We start from the raw sequence: 16,357 nt of genomic DNA, 5'->3' as shown, positions 1-16,357 counted from the left end.
ATTATCATATTTGTTGCTTGGTGAAATGCATACACTTATGGGAGGAGGGCAAAGGAAGAAGTTATCTTCTGTCTTCTTCGTATTCTGCTGTGTAAAACCGACACTGCAAAGTGTGAACATGAAAACATCCTCTTCAAATGACCATTACCTTCTAGTTTAGTCATCAGTGATTGTAAAGACTGTTTTTTGGAAGCTAATTTTAAAAAGTTTCAGTGCCATTTTTCCTCCTGAGTGGTGGGTACGGTGTGCCTTGATATTTGTTGCATACAGTCACAAGTATGGGGATAGCCTATGAATTTTAATATACTCTTATGATGAAATAGGATTTACACCAGTGATTCCTCTACCTTCAAGATCGTAAACTATTTTTCCAATAAGATGCAAGTAGAACCTGAACTCACTTAAAGCACTGCTGATGAGCCTTCAATACAAGAAGGCTACCAGTCCACAGCTTTTCAGGAAAAAACATAATTTGAAGTGAATACTCTAACGTTTTGAACTTGTACTTCAAGAACATTTGGTTTATTTTATTAAAAAAACACAACATTCTTTGCAAGGTTATGGAAACAAGCATGTAAGACTGCTATCATGGTAAAATTTGACAATGTTTTTAGTCACATGCATACTGAAGAATTGAAGGATAATACAAAGTTACATTTTCTCCTCAAACAAGAGAGTTCTCAATAAGCCTAAGAAATGCTACCTACCAGTATTATTTTTTTTTTTTTGGAGTTACAGTGCTTGGTATAATCATGAAGTGATCTTCAGAAAGACAACTAACTAATAAGTTGAATACAATTTCTGACCAGACTTTATACCTAAGAAAGAAGATGAAGAGTTTATTCAATCCACTACTAACTAGAAGTTTGGAATTTAGCACAAAACCCTACTCACTTTACTCACAACCCTTTTAGGTGATATCAATATCACTATGCATGCAAGTTTTGCCAGCAGGATTTGGCCTTATCTATTCAATTATAGTTTTACCATCATACAATGATTTCTGTAACGAGAATGAATTAGGAACATGAGAGTGCTATTGAAGTGGTTTGCTAAAGCTGCACTGATTAGTCAGAAGATGGTCTGGCTTATCTTTTGAATTTATATTATAGAACACACCTTCTCTCAAGATGTCCCTAGAAGTGACATGACTTGACAACATTCTGTCCTTCTTGTCAGATCATTTTCAGTGACTAAAGTACTAATGTGGGAGAAGTCTGACTTTAATATATCAAATCAGCAGAAGGTTCAAAACTACTGACCCTCTCTTTTTCTTCTCAGGAGTGATTTATACCTCCTTGCAGCAATCAATGCTGGATCAATGTGGTTTTATCCCACAAACTTACATCATCATGTCTAATGTTCGTTTCAGTTTACATAAATGTCCTCCAAAGATATCAGAAAAACTGTAATAAAAGGTAAGTTGATATACTGCATCAACAGCAAATGAGGGAGAATGGTGGGGAAATCAATAGATATGTAGACAGATGGCACAAAAGGAAGGAAGGGAACAAAAATAACCATGCCATGCAAACCAGTAAGGATTTAATGATTTGTTTTGAATTAACTAAGCCATTTACTCTGCACTGAATATGTAGAGAGAACTTTGGCAGTATCATTTCTGAAAGCAATGCCTTAATGTTTGCCCCCACATATTGTTTACCTAGCAAAATATACTCTGCATATCTATCTATGTAAAGACAATGCTGGTGTGAGTAAGTTTCCTAATATAAATGCAATATATTTAGAAGGTCCTCACTCCAATTCCTCAATGCATGCCCCAGCGTCAGGTAGGCAGATTTTAAGGTGATGTGTCAGTTTCAATATGCATGGGATGGCAGGAAGAGGAGACAGGTTGCTATTCTTGTTTTCTTTCCATTATTGATTCCTAGATTGGGAACTTGCGTGATCTCAGAAATGTCACTGAAGTTTTGTACAAGTTTCATTATGTTTAACTACAGCTTCTTTATGCTGTGACTCCAAAAAATGTGGCCATTTAAAACCAAGTGAGGTGTGCCAGAAGATTTTCTTTAGGAAATGTATATTCAGTAATAATAGCATGATAAATGTATTGAAGGGTTCTGCTGACAAAAGACCATAAAGGCAGAGCTAGGTGAAGTTTTTCAGTTAAAAAAACAAACAAACAAAAACCAACAGATTAGGCCAGGCCTCTGAAAACTCACCTAATATTAATGTATTTGTGTTCAGTGGTACACAACACTGCACAGAGCCAACTCTTGTGAGCTTTCTGGCAGGCTTGTCACTGTAAAGACAGTAATAGAGGGGGTCAGCGACTTTTATATAGCATAGCTCACATCTTGGTAGACTGTCCTGTGGACTATTTCTTCTCCCATATGTGACTCCATGGGACAACCTTAATCCTATGCACAATCACATAACAGCCAAAGGGCAATTATAACAGTTGCTTACATGAGGAACAGTAATGGGACAGTATGAAATATCTGAGTGGTTAGCCAGTATTTGGGGCCTGGCTGGGTTGCTTTCATTAGGAGAAACTAATAAATCAGGTATTTCTTGGCCTTCTAGTTGCTTTCTCTTCTGACACACAGAGCTCCATCCAGTCAATGTCTGAGCCCCTGTGTTTATAATCAATCCCAGGGGAACAGCTGTCTGAGAGAATGTTTAGGACCAGATTCAGAACCCCATACACTGAGTAATACTCAATTCTCAAGTACTCCCACTGAAATCAGAGAGGCTATCTTGTGAAGTAAGTGGGTCAAAATCTGGCTATAGATGGTTCAAGTTGCTAGTTGAGTTGATAGGCAGTGACTACTGGGGTTAACACTGAGAAGAAGAAACTTGCAGATCTTGATAGTCTCCTGGCCTTCACCTTTCCTTGTTCTGGGGAAGTGGGTATGGCTGAGGAACTCTGGCAACTAAACATAACTCATGTTTCAGAAGAACTACTCCCACAGTAATGTATTAATGAAGATGAGCAAGGCTGTCAGAATTTGAACCTTAATAATGAGTACAAATAGCCAAACCAAGTTCACATCTGGTGTAACTGTAACTTCAGAAGTTACACCAGGGGTAAGTCTGACTTAGTATTTCTATCAGTCTACATCTACACCACCACTGTAGTTTATTTTTTACTTTAAAAAAACTTTTCTTCACAATAGTGAATAGTGTTAGGAAATATGTCTCTTTTTATTACACTTGATGGAAGTAGGTGTAATGAAACCATAGGTTGTAATGGAAAAGTACTCAAACGTTATATGTCCCATACGTAAGCAATCCATACAAAAAAAAGTCAGATGAAAGATAATCATGAAATAGACAATGTAGAGTATGGTAGGATGGTGAGTGGAACCTCTTATTTTAAGGAGCAGCCTGCTTTGTATCTCTCTGTTTTGGAGTTCTTGCAACCTTCCAGAAAGATTAAAAAAAAATACCTGTCACTTTTCTGTTTGTATGCTGTAAAGCATAAATCTCTTCTCTCCCCACACCCTCTGTCATGACTGCCCAAATCATTGTGTGTTTCTCTCTGTCAATGCTTCTATGACTATTTAAGCATTTCATAAAAAAGAAACAGCTTCAATAAAAGTGAATGAGACCCAACCCAGAACACCCGATGATGGGGTAGTTAGATTCCTCCCTCACCCATCTAGAGCAGGGACTGGAACTTGGACCTCCCACCTGAGTGCCCACTGGGAGGCAGGTTGAGGGAAGGAAGTCCACACATCTATTTTGTGAATGGCTCATAAGTCCTCTTGTGAATCTATCCCAAACATTTGAAACACGGTGACATTTCCAAAATGTTTTTCTTTTTGTTTCAATCAAAACAACTGGCCAAAACTGACATGAATTTATAGATGTCTTGATTGACCCTCCTGAACCTTGCCTGTAACTGTAGTTAGGGTGCAATATTACAAACACAAACACACACAACCGGCCCTTATCAGCTGACTGGGCTTGCGAGTCTTAGGCTGCAGGGCTATAAAATTTCAGTGTATATGTTTGGACATGCGATTGTCTACACTGCAATTTTATAGCACTGCAGCCTGAGCCCCACAAGCCCCAGTCAGATGACATGGGCCAGCGGAGAGTTTTTCATTACAGTGTAACATACCCACAATTAGTATATTTAAAAAAAATAATTTCTCCCTTAAGTAAGTAGCTTTATATGATCAAAGTTATCATTTTAAAAGCACTTTTTCATAGTTATGCAACAAGTTAAACATTGGAGCAATAAAGATAAACTATTACAGTGCAACTTATGCTAAGCTAATGTATGTAAATCCAAGGATAAGTTAAAATAAATATGCAATTACGTATGGTTAAGTCAAATCAAAGGAAACATTTTCCAAATTAGGATAAAAAGTTAAGCAGAAAAGCTTTTATGAGTTTCAGTTATGTAGGGGATAGGTATGTGTTGTAAATGAAAGAGGGTATCAAGTTATAGAATGACTCCATAAACCCATATCCAGATTTATCTATAGACGGAGAGGGTCAGCCAGCTGTAATCCACCAGTAGACTCTCAAATCAGTCCATCCTGGAAGTCACCTAATTTTTTTCTAAGCTTTCTCACTTGTAAGAGGAAAATATCTGCCCCAACTATCTCTCTATTTATGACCATGGTTTAGTAGAGTCTGCCCTTTTTAAAAAAACACACACAGAGATACCACTCATCACGTTTATTACAAGTTAGGACTGGCAATCTGGATATCTCATAACAGTTCTCTTCACTCCCCATTGTTTTTCAGTATGCATGTTGGACTAGAATGTGATTAGCCTCTGATTTGGTATTTCATGCGAGGGGTCAGAAAAACTGTCTCTCACATTTATTACAAATCCCCTTATGTTCCTCAAGTAGCCTTGAATTTAAAATTACTCACCAAAATAATTGAAACTATCCACTAGTACAGAATTAGCTGTCCAGTAAGATTACCAAGGCTCTTTTCGTCACTATATTCAGCCACAACTTCTATTTCAATTACACCTTTAATAGAGTGTGGGTTGTTTATCTGATTGTGAGTAATGTAGAATAAACTGCTTAGGTTTTCCTTTAATAGTCATCTTATACAAATCATAATTATTTTAAGATCTTTTCAGATTGTGGACTGTTCTGATGTGATTACCTTTAGCTAATACATTAAAGTGGGTAACTTTACTTTCATAAATTTAACAGGAGAGTGATTTAGAAAGAAATCTTAAACATTTACACACTGGAAAGCTCAATGATTCAGACATTTAAGGTCAAATCTCATACTTTAGAAAGAAGCTTGTTGTGGAGATAGTTGGAGCTGCCATCTTCGATTTCCCTGGCATTCAGTGGGAGTGTGTACACTGAAGTGAACAGGCAGTGGGGGAGAAAATAGGCAGAAAGAATGGACAGAAAGAGGAAAAGGTTACATGAAGGAAATAATAGGGAGAGACAAAAAGAGTAAAGTAAACAAGAAAGACATTGACAGAGGGAGGTGAAAGAGAAAGTCACATAAAAGAAAGAACAGTTGAGGTAAGAAAGAAAAGAGAGCAAGGATGGTACTTCTATGGTACGCCTCACTAGTACCGAGTGCCTCAGAATCACTAGTGTATTTATCCTCTTGACAACCCCTTAATGGAGGGAAGGCACATCTGAATTTACAAGCTGACCCAGATGCATGACTTTATTTGTCCTAGAAACATCAAGCAGGAGTTGGAATCTGCACACCAAGAGGAGCTGCCTGTCTGAATGGTCAAGGAAAGAATTGCCTTCAGAAGATGTAAGCCATCTACTTTCCATCCACCCCACAACTCTCCCCCAGCTGAGAGCAACATCTAGTTTATTTTATAATTGTTAGGTAAGTAGTATAAGCCATTAATTTTGTTTGAATTTCATTTTAAAACTAAATGTTTTATTAAGATTAGTATTGGTTTGGTAATTTCATACAGAGGTCCTCAGAGATAAGAACAGCCATACTGTGTCAGACGAACGGCCCATCTAGCCCCGTATCCCGTTTTCCGACAGTCGCCAGGGCCAGACGCTTCAGAGGGAATTAACGGAACAAGGAAATTATTGAGTGATCTATCCCATCATGCACTCCCAGTTTCTGCCAGTCGGATTTTTAGGAACACCCAGAGCATAGGGTTGTGTCCCTGATCCTCTTGGCTAATAGCCATTGATGGACCTATCCTCCATGAATGTATCTAATTCTTTTTTGTATCCAGTTATACTTTTGATCTTCACAACATCCCCAGCAAGGAGTTCCACAGGCTGACTGTGCATTCTGTGAGGTACTTGCTTATGTTTTTTTTAAAACCTGCCGCCTATTTAATTTCATTGGGTGACCCAGGATCTTGTGTTACGTGACGGGGTAAACAACGCTTCCCTATTCACTTTCTCCACACGATTCATGATTTTATAGACCTCGATCATAACCCTCTAGATCATCCGTTTTCTAAGGTGACAGTTCCAGTCTTTTTAATCTCTCCTCATATGTAAACTATTCCATACCCCTAATCATTTCTGTTGCTTTTCTCTGTTCCTTTTCTAATTCTAATCTAAACTATATCTATAATCTGTATCTTTTTTTTTTGTGCAACCAGAACTGCATGCAGTATTCAAGGTATGGGCATACCATAGATTTATATAGTAGCATGCTATTTTCTGTTTTAATTATCAATCTCTTTCCAAATAGGTTGTTAGCTTTTTAATGATTGCTGCTGCTGCACACTGAGCAGATATTTTCAGAGAACTACTCACAATGACACCACGATCTCTTTGAGTGGTAAAAGATAATTTAAGTAATTATTTTGTATGTATAGTTGGAATTATGTTTTCCAATGTTCATTACCATTACTTATCAACACTGAATTTCATCTGCCATTTTTTTTTGCCCAGTCACCTAGTTTTGTGATATCCCTTTGTAATTCTTCACAGCCAGCTTTGGACTTCTATCTTGTCATTCCAAATCATCTGCAAATTTTGCCACCTCACTGTTCATCCCCTTTTCCAGATCATTTATGAACAGGCTGAACAGCACTGGTCCCAGTACTGATCCTTGGGGTACCCCGCTATTTACCTCTCTCCATTGTGAAAACTAACCATTTAGTCCTACCCTTTGTTTTCTCTCTATTAACTAGTTACCAATCCATGAGAGGACCTTCCCTCTTATTCCATAAATCCATTACTTTGCTTAAGAGCCTTTGGTGAGGGACTTTGTCAAAGGTTTTCTGAGAGTCCAAGTATACTATACCCACTGAATCACCCTTGTCCACATGCTTGTTGACACCCTTAAAGAATTCGAATAAATTAGCTAGGCATGATTTCCCGTTATAAAAGCCATATTGACTCTTCCCCAACATATCATGTTCATCTATGAGTCTAATAATTCTGTTCTTTACTACAGTTATAACCAATTTTCCTGGTACTGAAGTTAGGCTTACCAGCCTGTAATTGCCAGTATCGCCTCTGAAGCCTTTTAAAAAAAATCAGTGTTATCATAACTATCCACCAGACATTTGGTTCAGATGCTGACTTAAGTGATAGGTTGCATACTACAGTTAGCAGTTCTGAAATTTCATATTTGAGTTCCTTCAGAACTCTTGGGTGAATACCATCTAGTCCTGGTGACTTATTACTGTTTAATCAATCAGTTTGTTCCAAAACCTCCTCTACTGACACCTTAATCCAGGACAGTTCCTCAGTGAAGACTTATGCAAATAATTCATTTAACTTTTCTGTAATGGCCTTGTCTTCCTAGTGTACTACATTTAGGACTAAATCAAGAATTGCATCCCCCCCTTGTGGGTTCCAGGACAAGCTGCCCCAAGAAGCAGTTATTTATGATGTCTAGAAATTTTATCTCTGCATCCTATGCTGCTAGAACCTGTAATCACTATGGAGAGGTGCTGAAGACTAAGGAGTTTCCAGAACATACACTGACATACTCAGTTTTGAACAAAATTAACTCCTTCCAGCGGAGTTGTGTTGCCACAGGGCTGTGCAATGCAAACACCAGAGAGAAACCCTGGCTTTGGTTAAGTGTTTAAATATAATAGAAAATTGAGAGCATGCCAATTTCATTAACGTAGAAGTCCACTCTGGAAGAGCTGTCAGATGTAATTTATTGTTTACAAATGGAACACACTTTTCATTATGCTCCCTATGAAGCACTTTGGCAAACCCTTCTATTGATCTTCTATTCCAATATTAGTCTTAAAGTCTACTGCTGCCTTCATGCTGGCTACAGTCACATTTACAGAGATCTGCGTTCAAAATATGCAAAACTTCATGCAGTTAGAAAACCTGTATTTTTTCCAGTCTTCTCCCACTTATGTCCCATGTCTGCCTCTTAGTTCTATCAGTTTATGGCCAAATGCAGAATTTGGCCGTTTCTGGTGTAAGACAGAAGACAAAGATATTGATGGATAAATGAGGCAGTATACTTATTCAAATTTCTGTACAATGATAAAAAAGCACCTGTCAAAAAACAACAGCAAGCTGAAAAGGAAAGATTTGTAGAAGAAACTGCTTAGTCATTTCATGCCAGTGTCCTCATAACTTCATAATATCAGATGAGGAGGTAGTGCTTTTTGGTTTTAATACAGATCAGAAATATAAGAGACATTCTGCCAGGAAAGTTTCATTTCCACTGGGTATTAGAAAGAATATTGCATCGCTGAGGATATTTTCCATGAGCCTGAGTGAATGTCAAGGAGTCCAACTGATCTTCCCAGGAAAACATTTCCCCTCTACTAGTCTTCAGTTACCCATACAATCAGTTACTGACTGTTAGCTTTTACCAATATTTTTCTGTTGTATGAAACTGCCTGTATGATAGAACCAGCTCTGTGGACAAGAGGGCAAGGTGGAATCTGTCACTCCATCTCACAGAGGAGGAGGGCTGTATGTTAATATACCATAACTGACTTGTCATAAATGCTATACTAATGGCTATTACTATAATGCAGCTGACAGCAATTATGGGAGCAATCCATGCTGAGAAAATGGTGAAACCTCCAAAGAGTAATATGTATTCAGGGACTTATTTCCGTAGGGTACCCAAAAGATTAGATCTTGTTCATATTTATTTCTGAAGGTTCCAATGAAGTGTGGAAGTCACCAACTGTAGGATTCATACAAGGTTCATGTGCTTGGCAACATTCAGGGCACACCCGGAGTGTTGTATAGGAGCTGTGCACACACAGCTCTTCTCAAGGGCATGAACCTTGGAATCTCGCCCAGATGACATGAACCGTGGGAAGCCTCCCAGGACTGGGCTCAAGGCCCGAGAGCAAGGAATGCGGTAGATAGAAATTGGTAAATAAGAATGTTAAACAAAGCCAGTGTATTCCTTTTATCTGTTGGAGAATGTAATGCGCGGGGGGAGAGAAAAGAATAAAGGAGAGAGTGGAAAGCGGACAGGCAGAAGTCGGTTGGCAGACCAGCTCGCTTGCTTGCTAAAAGCTCTGTGCTGTCTTGTATTTGAACCGCATCAACTGGCGCCCAAACGTGGGGCCCTCAGCACTCACCTCGCCTGGCAAGGGTTTCAGACGTGTCACTCATCCGCTTCACGGATCCCGGTGAGTATTTTTCGTCGTGGTAAGTATGGGAAGCTCTCTCTCTGCTTTGCAAGTCCAACACCACAGTGAGCTACAGTATTTGCTGCGTAAGGCTCAGCATGACTGCCCCACTCGAGAACTCACTCTCCTGCTACAGGAGGTGAGTGCCCAATGCCCATGGTACCCTGAAGCCGGAACCCTTAAGCTAGCGGACTGGGAGCGGTTGGGCCAGACATTGCACAAAGAGCCTTGGGCGCCCGTGCAGGCTCTACATGCCTGGCACCTCTGCCGCGACGCGATATAGCGTGTCGCCTCGGACAGGCCCTCCCTCGCGAGGCTGGTGCTCTCGCCACTCCCGTCTGCTCCTGCAGCCATCCCCCCTCCTGGCGATGCGACACAGCGTGTCGCCTCAGAAAGGCCCTCTCCCGCGCCAACAGAGGGGCTGCCGATCCCACCACCCCCGTCCGCTCCTGCAGCCACCCCTCCCCCTGCTTCGCCCCCAGTGCCTCTATTACCACCGCCTCCTTGGCCTTCCCCACCGGAGCCGGTGTGTGATCACCATCCCCCCGTGGGGCCTCATGCTCCGGGGCCCCCCGGGGGGTCGTCCGCGTCTGCTCAGGGGCTTTCGCTGGTGCAACAAATGGTTTGCGCAGCGAAGACTAGCTCAGATATTACAGCGGAGGAGCTGGCTGATCTGGTCTCAGTTTGCCCGGTGACCTGGCAGGATGATGGCCAGGGCAACCAGGTTGTAAACTAGATCAGTTTGCCCTACTTGGTGATCAAAGACGTAAAGAAAGCAATTTGCGAGTTCGGCCTCACTAGCACGTATGTAAGTGGTCTCATTGAAGGGCTAGGTACTGGGTACACCCTGATCCCTGAAGATTGGAAGGCGCTGTTGCGCATGATGCTGACGCCCAGTCAGTATGTTATTTGGCTTAGTGAGAATCGGCAGATGGCGGAACGCCAAGCCTAGGTATATAGAGAGCAAGGTATCATTTATGAGCACTTGGCAGGAGAGGGCCAGTTTGCTACCGTTCAGATGTAGTCTCAACTCCCTCAGGCCGTCTTCCCCATTATTTCCACCTGCGCCCAGCATGATTTCCGGAATGTCCTGGATTCAGGCAAGCCTACCAAAAGCTTTGCCAGTATCCGTCAGGGTGCATCAGAGTCCTTTATGGATTTTACCAACAGATTGCAGGAGGCTATCCTCCGACAGGTGGATAGCCCTGCAGCAGCTCAGGAGATCCTGTTAAAAATGGCGGTTGAAAATACAAACGAGGATTGCCACCGTGCTCTCCAGGCGGCACAAGCCTCTGGAATTCTAGAGCTGTCAGACATGCTGTGGGCGTGCCAAAACATCAGAACCCAAGCACATAAAGCTGGAGTTCTGGCCGCCGCCCTGCAGAAAAGCGGGAAGGAGGGGAAGCGTTGTTACTGCTGTGGTAAGGAGAGTCACTTTCACCGGGAGTGCCGCTCCTCGACGGCGCCCGCCCGCCCCTCAAAGAAGTGCCCCAAGTGTCGGAAGGGCTATCACTGGGCTAATCAGTGTCGTAGCGGGTCAGGAAACCGCACGACGGGTTCCCCCCGAACCCAGGGCCAAACGGGAGTGTTTCCCACTCAGACAACTGTTCCTCTGCTTTAAAACCCATAGACTCCATGAAGGCGGCGACTGCTGGAAGTGCAGGGCTTGATTTGATTATGCAGGAGGACGCTGATTTTCAGTTGCCAGGGGAGGTTTGCGCCAGACCTACCCAGGTGACGGGACCTCTCCCTGACGGATTTTTGGGTCTGGTTCTCCCTCGCTCACACGCTGGGAAACAGGGCTTTTTTGTCATCCCAGGGGTCATTGACGCTGATTACACCGACGTTATTAAGGTTCAGGTGTGGACCCATCTTCCACAGTCGCTCCCGCGTGGACGGTCAATTGCGCAATTGATTTTAGTCCCCTATCAAGTGCCACTGCAGAGGATCGAGCCCGGGGCGGAGGCGGCTTTGGATCGACGCTGGCTCAGTCGCCATCTCACAACACGTCCTCTCCACTTGTTGCTCTAACAATGTCGGTCCGCCCCTCGAAACCTCAGTTAACACTTCTCTTAAATAATGTTCCTTTTACAGGGCTGGTGGACACTGGAGCTGACGTTACGGTGATTCATGATCCGGAATGGCCGGTCGGTTGGCCAACAGTTCCTTCTAAAGAGTTGTGGGGGATCGGGGGTAGCAAACCCGAGCGCCAAAGTTTGTCTTGGATCACGGTCTCTAAACCAGGAGGCCGTGCCCTTGCTACAATCCGCCCTTTTGTACTCCCTGTCCACCTCAATATTTGGGGCCGTGACTTACTTGTAAAGCTGGACACCACCCTCAATATTAATATATAATGGCCCAAAATCCTCCCTCACCCACCTTGCCATCCGCATTACCATTGGTATGGCAATCCTTAGAGCCCGTATGGATTGACCAGTGGCCCCTCCCCCTAGAAAAACTGAAAGCGCTTCATTCACTTGTACAACAATATTTGCATGCACAGTGCTTGGAGAGCTTCACTAGTCCTTGGAACTAGCTGCTGTTATTTTGGCCTTTCAACTTTTTGCTGATTGTCCCTTTAATTTGATCGTGGACACGCATTATGTTTATCAGGTAATTGATCGTTTACCCCTTGCCCTTATTACCCCTCAGGTCGATGCGAACCTTCTTCGCCTGTTTTTGTCCTTACAGTATCTCATCACCACTCGTAATTTCCCTTATTTTGTTGCTCATATTCGCAGTCATACCCCTCTGCCTGGGCTACTTACTGAAGGCAATGCGCGTGCTGATCGCGCGTTACGTGGTCAGGTAAATTCCCTTTTTTCTGACCCCATTGAAAGCCATTCCTTTTTTCATCAGTCTGCCTCTGTTTTGGCCGACAGTTTCACATTCCTGCTGATCATGCACGTTCTATTGTTCGTTCCTGTCCCCACTGTGCCGCTGCTGCCCCTACCTTTTCTTATGCCGTTAACGCCAGAGGTACCACAGCGAATCAGCTGTGGCAAATGGATGTCACTCACGTGCCACAATTCCGCCCCTATTCGTTTTTACATGTTTCCATTGATACCTATTCAGGATTCCTCTGGGCGACCCCACAGCGTGGGGAAGCCACTCCCAAAGTTATTCACCATTTGCTAGCCTGTTTTGCTGTTATGGGTCGCCCGAGCCAGATAAAAATAGATAATGCCCTAGCCTATTGCTCCACAGCCCTCTACATCTTTTGTGCCCAATGAGACATCTGTCTCAAACACGGGATCCCTTATAATTCCACAGGCCAAGCTATTGTTGAACGTGCAAATTGCACGCTAAAAACCTTGCAATTAAAACAAGGGTAGCTGCGTCTCTGAACCTTAGGAGACATTCAGCAACAATTGCGTATCCTTTTGTTTATTTTAAATAATTTAATGCTGAACGCAGATCAGCGGACCCCCACGGATTGGCATTTTCATAAGTCCGAGGTACTGGAAAGACCGCGTGTCTATTACCGTCAGCTACCCGATCTGCAATGGCTGGGCCCAGTACCTCTAATCACTTGGGGTCAGGGATATGCTGCTGTGTCTCTCCCTGCAGGACCGTTGTGGGTTCCGGCCCGGTGTGTGCAACCTGCACTGAAACAGCATGGCGTGGCACCAGGGGCTATCGAACCCCATACCGGAGTTTCAGCTGACCCTGGAGGAGAGTGCGGTGCCTCCCGGGTCGAGAACAGCGGGACAGAAATGGAGGCGGCGTAACGTCCCAAGCCAACCCGTGACATGGGGAGCAGTAAAAGCATTCGTCGCCGTGGCTCAACGAAGACTGGCAGCAAACCAACAGCCAGAGACTTCTGAGACTTTGTTTGTGGCAATTCTCACCCAAATTACTGCTAATTCTGTATTAACTGTATGCCTTTTGTGCCTGCTATTTCCTGTATGGGTTGGCTCGGGAGCGCTTTCTCCGTTACGGGCCCGAATGACATATAACCTATGGGAAAGATTGGCTTCAATAGCAAATGTTACCCACTTTTGTTTATCTGATTCTGTTGCAGCCGGGGAACTGTTAGGTACATGCCTTATTCCAGTATGTCATCACCCTGAGGAAATTGGGAATGAGATGATGCTCGCTGCTTATGCGAACCTCTCTTCCCAGTACTCTAGCATGGCTAATTGGGGCCCGGCCAATTACACTTTACCTTCTTAAGCTCATTTTTTGCTGTTGCTGTGTGCAATGTATTTCCTTTTTGTTAAGGCTTTGTCGAGAACCGCCCTGGCAGGCTCCACGAGTTATGACCTCGTCTGTCCGGGAATTAATTGGCTTGCAAAAGCAAACTGATGGCTACCATGAGATGGCCGAGCACAAATAAACAAAAAAGGAGGGCATGTAGGATTCATACAAGGTTCATGCCCTTGGCAACATTCAGGGCACACCCGGAGTGTTGTATAGGAGCTGTGCACACACAGCTCTTCTCAAGGCCATGAACCTTGGAATCTCGCCCAGATGACATGAACCATGGGAAGCCTCCCAGGACTGGGCTCAAGGCCCGAGAGCAAGGAATGGGGTAGATAGAAATTGGTAAATAAGAATGTTAAACAAAGCCAGTGTATTCCTTTTATCTGTTGGAGAATGTAATGCGCGGGGGGAGAGAAAAGAATAAAGGAGAGAGTGGAAAGCTGACCGGCAGAAGTTGGTTGGCAGACCAGCTCGCTTGCTTGCTAAAAGCTCTGTGCTGTCTTGTATTTGAACCGCAACAACCAACAACCTAGCTATTAGTCAACAGTAAAAGAGTTATATAACCTTTAACTTCCCCCTGCCCCAGGTATTGTCAGTCCATTCTTGGGACAGTATGATTATAACCCTTTGCCATGCACCCCCATGCTCTTATGATCTCAGCAGTAAATTTAAAGGTGGACAAATGGATACTGTTCTTGTAGATGAATGGACCCCATAACTGGTAGAGAAAGACATGAGTTAAAGCATAGGATCCAGACTCCTTTTGGAGAAATTGGAATATTTCAGAATAACTGATCTGGATTTTGGTTCACAGATGGCTCCTTTCTATAAAATGAAGTGAACCAAACCCCCAGATCTAAATATCTTCTGAATTTTGGGGATGGTTGCAAAGGAATACAGAATCCAAACTCTAAATTTCATAGCTAGCCTTTCTTTTTATAAAGAGGGGAGACAAAATCCTGGATCTATATATATGCAACTTGAATTTGCAGAGATTTCAGATGTGGATCTGATTTCGCGACTCAGGAATGTGTCTGTTGCCAAAAAACCAAAATGCTAGTACCTACAGTGACTGACAACTTTACTAGAAAGCTATAAAATACAATTGTAAGCTGTCCCTCTTTCCCTCCTACCCCACCAAAAAAGAAAACGAGTAGGCACCATCATCTACTCTAGTGAGTATAGTAGGGCACAATTTCTAATTAGAGTTTTAATTGGGCAGAAAAAAAATTAAATATAGTACTAAAAATGATGGATGCAAGGACATGTATGGATTTTGTTCAATTTAATATATACCCAGCTGTTAATCAAATAAAAACAACAACACGGACAGCTGGGAACAGCTTCATTTTTCCTATGGGGCAAAGTAAACATTGTAACAATGATTGTTTTCCCATGGTTACTCTATATTCTTATTGCTACTTCTGGGTGTCCCAGGCTATTATTACAAGAAAATTAATAAAATTCTCCATGACAATAGGGGAGGGGAGCAAAACAAAAAAGGGGGGAGATTAAAGAATGTGTTACATTCACCTTCAAAAAAATCTCATCATAGGCTCTTATGTTTCTCTCTCTTGCTCATGACTCCATACAACATGTCTAAAATCCTTCAAATTTTAGGCCCGTGTCCTGTCCATTACATGCAATGGTGTATCTCAGGTCTGGGTTTGTTCTTTGGCACGTTATTCTAGCTGTTCAATTAAAACTGAACACAAGAGCAAATTGATATTCTAACACACAGCTGAATGAGAGAAATCACTTCGAAGTGCACAAATATTTGGAATCAACTACAGTATGTACCATTAAAGAACCATTTCTGACAGAGACTGAAAGACTGTAGGAAACTCACTTTTGAAAACCTGTTTGCATAAGGTTCCAGGAAAAAGCATACATACACATCAGAAAGTTTTGTTAGGCCATCTGACTAGAGAAAGGGATATGACTCAGACCAAACATAGTAATTCACTAATTTAATTACTTTATTTCTTAGCATGCACAGTGGGCTCCTTTTCCTATTTGTTACATATTGCTTAATGTACACATTTGTGCACATGGAAAAATTAGGTTTTCTAGACACTGATCTTAACAAGATTTGTGGTAATGGCCAAAAGTGGCCATTTTATTATTATTCAGTCACCTGCAGTGTCGCCCCTGTGACTTTTACCTTTGCCTATGGTTAATATCTGCTCTAGAACACGTGTGATGCTCGCAGCACTAGTTTCCAAAACATTCAAATTCACACTATTTTAAAGGAAAACGTGGGCAGGTCTACAGAGATATGGCTGGACTTTTGTAACAAAACAAGAGTACCAAGACAGAACTGAAATCGGGGTAGTCAAGCAAGGATGGAGAGTGGTTGCAGAGATGGGGGTTAACCAGCGAAATAGGATATAAGAAAACTGTGTTAGTAAGGCTAAGGGGAGAAGCTGGAGTCAATCAAGAGGATTAATACTGGGGATAACTGGGGCATCCAATGTCAAGAATTTGTGAGACTAGGGTTTAGGGTATGAAGATTAAAGGTAGCCAAGTCAGGACATACAGGCAACAGGGAAGTTGGGATAGCTGAGGATTGAAATCAAGGACAAGCAGGAGTCAAGGGAGGTGGTGTGGAGCCAAGCAAAGTGA

Source organism: Eretmochelys imbricata, chromosome 8 (genome assembly GCF_965152235.1).
Source record: "Eretmochelys imbricata isolate rEreImb1 chromosome 8, rEreImb1.hap1, whole genome shotgun sequence".
Taxonomy (NCBI): domain Eukaryota; kingdom Metazoa; phylum Chordata; order Testudines; family Cheloniidae; genus Eretmochelys; species Eretmochelys imbricata.
Note: the sequence above shows the minus strand (reverse complement) of the source record.